Consider the following 7,665-nt stretch of genomic DNA (forward strand, 5'->3'; position numbering starts at 1 on the left):
TGTTTTTTCCTTTGTGTACGCTCCATAAACACCACCTTCAACGATCATGTGTAGGAATTTTTAAGAGGGTGTTTGGGTTGTTTATTTAACTCCAAAAGTGTTTTTTTTTTTTTTTGTCAAAAGTGCTTATTGACTTACGACTTTTTCAAAAGAGTTAAAAAAAAAGGTATTTGATTTAGCTTTTGTGATGAGAAAAGTAAAATGACTACAAAAGGATAGAATATATTTTCATATTTAGTTGCTATTTTAACAGGGAGTGATAGATTAGGGTGCACGGGGCACATGCGGTGACCCCATGCGGTGACCCAAGTTGCCGTGCTGGTACACCGCCACCATCCAATTTTTACCGCGCGAGGATGGCTTGGCTCGGTGAGTGGTCACCGATTGAGAGAGAGGAGAGAGAGAATGGGTGATTGGTTATTAATGTGGGTCCACCCTTTTTCCACCAATCATATTTTTTCATCTTTTTTTATAAAAAAATAATTGTGTGAGTGGAGTGATGCCAACGTTTGAGTGCAAAATGGGGACTTAAGATGGGAGTTGACGTGACACGTGCTGATTGGGTGTGTGTAAAAGAGGGGACTCCCCTAAGAGAGGAGTGCCCCTCTCACCCTTAGTAATTTAATGATCAAAAAGTCAAAAGCTATTAAAAAAACCAGGATTTTGTGGCTTTTGAAAAACAACCTTTTTACTTCTAATAAAAAAGCAAAAATAAAAACCACTTTTAGCTTTGCCAAACATTTTTTTAACTTATTGGCTTTTAAAAAAAAAAAAAAAAAACAATAAGTCAATAAGTCATTCCCAAACTCAATCCCAAACACCCTCTTAATAACCACAATACGCTTAACTAGTTTCATTGTTACCTAAGTGGAAAGTAAGTACATGTTATTGCCTAGCAATATCTTTAACCGTTATTAATTAAAAAAAAAACGAATGTGTTTTCTAAGGTGTTAAGTTCACAAGTTCAAGGCAATCAAAGTTCATCCAAAACCAATCCCCTTCGTCACCTTTCACGGCTTGGTACGCTCGAGTTTTGGAAGGCTCGGAATTAGTTTGCATGTGGATGTGGGAGCCGTGGCCGGTAGGTTTTTGCTAGGGAGTGAGGGGGTCTCTTTTGTGGTTGCCAAAGTGTAAGAATGCATGGTTATGTTATGTTTTGTATTGTATTTATAGGTGGAGAGATGTGGGGTATGAAGCACTAACAAACAATTTAGCCTTTAGTTAGAAAGTGGGTTTAGAACTCAAAAGGATTTGAGGGATACGGTTGAGGACAAAACAGATTATAAGTTGGTGTTGTACTATCTTGCTTTGTTTATTTATGTCTCCATATCACCTTGCATGCTTGTCTGGAAAGTATTGTTAAAGACTTTTGAATATTGTCTTTTGCTATTTCTTTTCTTCTTTCTTGGATCCATTGGAAACAAGAGAAAACAAGAATTTTTCTTGTTCAAACTTTTAATCCCAAGACCAAGCATGAATTTTGCAAGACAACATGTGGGTTTTGTAAGTTCAAGAGAAATATCAGTTTCCAAGGGAAAAGGGTGATTGTACAATTTTTGTAAATAAAGAGTTGAAAGAAGGAAGAAGGAAGAAGGAAGAAGAGTTTTTAAAATTTGTTTTTAACATATTTGGTCTCTTCAAGTCTCAAATATCTAAAATTTGTTTGTAAAACTTGATTTTTAAAACTGGTTTTTAACATATTTGTTCCATGCAATTATGAAACCTTATTTTATTTAATGTTTTTTATTTAACATTAAAGGGTTTTAATTTAAAAAAGTTAGAAATTAATAAAAAAATTGAAAATTAATTAATTAAGTAATGATGACAAAGGGGCTTTATGACTACGGCCTCAAGTTGCATAACGCCCCATAAAGCCCCGTGGTGACATGACGTGCCACATGTCGCATAACGCCCACAAAGGGGTCTTATGATTACGGATGGCCTAATAAACTTAAAAAGTGTCTTGTAGTAGGGAGTAAGATGATTTTGTATATTTTGTGTGTTCTTTTATGTAAATAAAGAGTTGAAATGTTTATTTTTTATATAATCATAACATAATTAATACTAGAAAGATGTTAAAAAAATATCCGACGTAGATTAATTCATAAACTTTATGGTTTTATAAGAAAACCAATCTTAGAATTTGAATTTAGTACCATCGGGTTATGTGGCCTTTATATCTATACTTATATCCATTGGGTATATACGAATAGTTTCATATATAACCATGCGTGTTCGAATTCCGGAAACCTTTAAAGTGCAAAGTTATGTATGTGGATTATATAGATTGGAAGCAATCTAAAACTAATATATATCTACTAACTAGTGGAATTCCCGCGCTTCGCTGCGGGCTTTCAGTCTGTATCGGTTTGATTCGTTACTATATAAGTATCAGTAATAGTATTGTTTGGCCGGCATCAGTTCGACTCATTACGGTACCGTTACCGTAACAATGTTGTTTGGCACATTAAGTAAATCATTAAAAATGAATATGGTACCTGTACCAATGTTATTTGGTTGGTATCAGTTTAGTTTTCAAGGAAAGAACATTAAATAACTATATTTGACAAGTTCAAATAATATTTTTTTTTTTATCAAATTCTGGATAATAATAAGCACGGCGTAACAAATATTCAAAATTTATAAAACATTATATTATTTTGCTACAATAGCGAAAAAGGTAAACTCGTCACTTTAAAAAAACTAAATCACAATATAACGTTGATGACATATACGCATGTGCGTTAATCACTTGTAAATTATTATTCACATCTCGGTTTTAAGCATATCATAATGATATATTTAGAATTTTACAAAAAAAAAAATTATCTTAATAGTTATAAGAAAAAATATAATATGTTTAAAAGTAATTTTAGTATAAAAATTGTTATAAAAAGATTTATTTTAAAATAGTAAAATAAAAACCACAATAAAAAAACATTTCTAAAACCTTTTACTTTGACACTTGTAAACCTTTAGAGAAGTAATACATTTTAATTGTACCTTATGTTTAAATAATTGTAATTCACTGTTAATGTTCTTTACATTTGTTAGATTATAGAATATATCATAAATAGAAATAGAATATTCAAGTTTTGTTTTTTTTCCGCCTAATCACCAATGTTCATTTTTGTTTATCGGCTAATCATATACTAGAAATTCTCATGAATTAGTGGGTATATGTAAGGACCGGCACAAAAATGTCCTAAAACGCTCCGTAAGTAAAAACTCGAACCCCTAAAACCCTAATTTTTATAAAAAAAATCAAGAAAAACAAGTTTTATTAGTTGGTCGCGGGCCGCAAAAGAATTAAGGAAAGTCTTTGCGGGGCGCGACGGTGAATCTCCGGATAAGCATTAGGGCCACGTGTTGTACACGTGGCAGGTCTAGGGCGTGACACGACAGCCCTAGCCGTAGCTAGGGTGGCCCTCGCGGGCCGCGAAGGATTCCCCTTCAGGCTTACGCGGGCCGCGAGAGACCTAATTTTCAGCTATAAATTCGGCGTTGCATGGCCAGTTCAGTTTGCTCGAAATATTTCACTCAAACAGCTTACTTTCTGTTCGAAATTTCAATTTAAGTGTCGAAACGCTGCTATGATAACAGGGTAATAACTCGATCACTGATACGATACAATGTCCAATCGATTAAACCGTTCCGACGGATGTTTAAGTGCTGCCCGAATCTTGGGCTATACTTTGTCATTCGTCGTGTGGGTTTCGATCTCGTGAGTTATCGTAAATGTTGTATTAAGTTACTAACCTAGTTTCATTTGCATTATTTAACTAGGTTATCAGACTTAATCAGTAGGCAGACTCTGTGCGTTTAAACTTGCAATGTGAGTCATTCTCTTTTTGTCAAATGGTTTCCAAACCCCTATTTATTTTCAAAGTTATAATTATAGGGATTAAGTCATTGTAATCTTCAATTACTGCCGGTATGTGGGGTTTTGTATACATTACTTGATAACCTTCACCATTGGACAACGAGTTAGCCAATGGGTGATATGACCATAGTCACAGATACGGTCGAGTGACAAATACCGATTTGGGGTAATAGGTGGACATAAACATTGTAATAGCTCTTAATACTGTATATTATAACAATGTGTCTTTTGTACAAATTGAATGACTCGCCAGTATTTCCCCGCTGATACAATCTTTTTAAACATGTTTCAGGTGATTTACTGTGAACAAGAAAAAGTGTCGCGTAGCACTCCAGCTTGAATGAAGTGGCAGTAAATAAATAAACATGTTTTTGTAATACCGGGGGATTTCCCAGTGAAATTCCTTTATTGTAAAAATACGGGGTTTGTCCCGAAACTTATAATAAAATAATTGGATGTTTTCAGTTTAAACGATCCTGTTAAAATTTCCGCTGCCAAATTAAAATACAACGGGTTTCTGTCCCGCGGCTTCTGGACCAGGCAACTGGGCCGGGGGCCATGACAGAAAAGGTGGTATCGGAGCCACTAATTTAAGCCAATTAAGTATTTGAAAAATACTTAATTTTTCAATTTGCCATTTTGTGATTCTGTGAAAATTATATTTACAATAAATAAAATTTTAATTTAGATTTTTGTGTTTTTTCATGTGTGTCTAACATCTTGAATGAACTATGGAAGCCCTCCGAAATTTCACAATCCATACTACTGATATGGATACAACAGGAACCCAGTCCGGTTATCAGAGTGACACCGAGGAGCCACTAGTGTTTCAGGCCCAGTCACAGGAAAACCCAAACCTAAAAAGAGGAGGAGGCTTCTGGACTGGAAACGAGGGAGGAAGAAGAAGCCCGCAACCGAAAGGGTGAAAAAGACGGAGGATCCAAAAGTAAAAGGAAAAGAAGTAGGGGAGAGCTCTGGTCAAGCTCAGGAGTTGCCACCTTGGGAGGAACTCGATAGAAAACTGGCAAACTGTGACCTCATCGGACCTGCTGACGAAACCCTTTTCAATTTTCCCGCTCAATCAGAACTTCCTATCAATTTGGAACCTGCTATTCCAGACCCAATTGTCAACCCTCAACCTTTTACAGGGCCGCTGGAAGAATGGTGGACGAGCGATTTTCAAATGACTAGTTGCTTGATGCACTTGCAGAGTAATTTTGACTGGTATCTTGCATTAGTGTTGTCACGGCCCCGACCCGGTTTGACCCATTTCTGGAGCCGCGGGACAGAAATCCCGTGATATCTATTTAATTGATTGTAGCAGCGGAAGTTTATCATCAGGATCTTTTTAAAGCTAAAAAAAACTTTTCCTGATTATTTTATTTCACAACTCGGGATATACACCCGGTAATTTACAATAACATGATTTCACTGAGAAATCTTTATTTTTACAAAACATATTTCTTTATTTTATAATGAGCCACTTTCTTAAGCTTGAAATGCTCCCCAGCACTTTTCCTGAATTACAATAGATCACCTGAAACATGTTTGAAAAAAATTTTTGTCAGCGGGAAATACTGAGTGAATCATCCTATTTAAAATGACTCGTTTATTATAATTCACAGTATTAAGAGAGATTACAATGTTTCTGATATCTACCAACTACCCACAGTATTTGTCTCTCGACCGGATCTGTGACTATGGTCATACCACTATTGGCTGCCCCAATAGTGACGAATATCACAAATTTTAGGTTCGCTCACCTAAAGTGATAAAACAGCAGTAATATATACAAAACCCCACATACTGGCTGTAACTTGGTGATTACATAAACTTAATCACTGTAATTATAACTTTTGAAAACATGCTTTTGAAAATAATTTGATAAAAAAAGAATGACTCACATTGCAGATTTAACACGGACAGAATAGGGATTAGCCTTGTTAACCTAATTTAAATAACAATGCACACAAAACCGGGTTAGTGATCAATACAGCATTTACGATAACTCACGAGATCAAATTCTCACAACGAACGACAAAGTGCGATACTTAAACATCCATCGAATTAACGACGAACGACAAAGTATAACCCTAATATGGGTGGCACTTAAACATCCATTGGATATATTGATCGGTCGGAAAATGAATCATAATAGCGATCGAGTTATTACCCTGTTTTGTGGTAGCACTTCGTAAATTAGTGTGTGGTGTGGACTGTTGTGGCTATAACTCGATGTACACAGAGAATTCTTACGTCGTTTCAACTTCAGAAAGCAAGTGCCAATGTCTGCTATTTATACTGATTTTTGGACACGCTTACGGACCGTATGCCATTTCCCTTACGTACGGTCTGTAAGGGAAGCAGTCTAATTATATAGGCTAGCTGGGTTCGCGACTAGCCTTGCTGACTCAACTCTTAAACGAAATTCAATTTAGACAACGAATATTTTAGATAATCGTTAGCTATGGTTTACCCCCCCCCCCCTGAGTTTTAGGGGCCCTGATCCTGATTCCGATTGTTCTGAAAATTTTAGGGTTAATGTAAAATTACTTGGGTGTCTTAATTAGGGTTTTCTTATTGACTAATTATATCCCAATTATTACTTTTTGTGAGAGTTGTTACATCCTCCCCACCTTAAGAAAAATCTCGTCCTCGAGATTTATTGAAATAGATGAGGGTATTTCCGCTTCATTTCTGATTCTAACTCCCAAGTGTATTCTGGTCCTCTCTTTGAATCCCATTTGACTTTGACTAGCACTAGTCGTTTGTGTTTGAGAAACTTGATTTTCTTGTCTTCTATTTGCAGTGGTTTCTCTACAAATTTCAGCTTTTCATTTACCTCTATATCTTGAAGAGGTACTACCAGGGATTCGTCTGATAAACATTTCTTGAGATTGGATACATGAAATACATCATGTACTCCAGCTAACTCTTCTGGTAGTTGTAACCGATAAGCAACTGGTCCTATACGTTGGATTACTGGAAATGGTCCTACGTATCTTGGACTTAGTTTTCCTTTCTTACCGAATCGTACTACTCCTTTCCAAGGAGAGACTTTCAAAAGTACTTTGTCTCCTATCTGGAATTCTAGTGGCTTGCGGCGATTGTCTGCATAGCTTTTCTGGCGATCTTGAGCCGTCTTCAGTCTTTCCTTGATTCGAGTTATCTTGTCTGTGGTTTCTTGTACAATCTCTGGACCGGATAATTGACTTTCTCCTGGTTCCGCCCAACAAACTGGAGTTCTGCACTTGCGTCCATACAGTGCTTCGAATGGAGCAGCTTCGATGCTTGAGTGATAACTATTATTATAGGAGAATTCAATTAAGGGTAAATGGTTATCCCAATTACCACCAAAATCAATTACACATGCTCGGAGCATGTCTTCTAGAGTTTGGATTGTCCTTTCACTTTGCCCGTCTGTTTGTGGATGATATGCAGTACTGAGGTTTAGTCGAGTTCCCATTGCTTCTTGGAAGCTTTTCCAAAAATGGGAAGTGAACCGACTATCTCTATCTGATACAATGGAGAGTGGAACTCCATGTAAAGATACGACCTTATCTACATGCAACTTTGCCAATCTTTCCATGCTAAAGGTTTCTTTCATAGGTAGAAAGTGAGCAGATTTGGTTAATCGATCCACAATTACCCAAATCGCATCATTACCTTTTCTGGTTTTGGGTAACTTAGTAACAAAATCCATTGTGATAAGTTCCCACTTCCATACTGGCATCTCTAATTGTTGTAGTAGACCTGAAGGTTTTTGATGTTCTGCCTTAACT

This window comes from Helianthus annuus, chromosome 14, assembly GCF_002127325.2.
Source record: "Helianthus annuus cultivar XRQ/B chromosome 14, HanXRQr2.0-SUNRISE, whole genome shotgun sequence".
Lineage (NCBI taxonomy): Eukaryota > Viridiplantae > Streptophyta > Magnoliopsida > Asterales > Asteraceae > Helianthus > Helianthus annuus.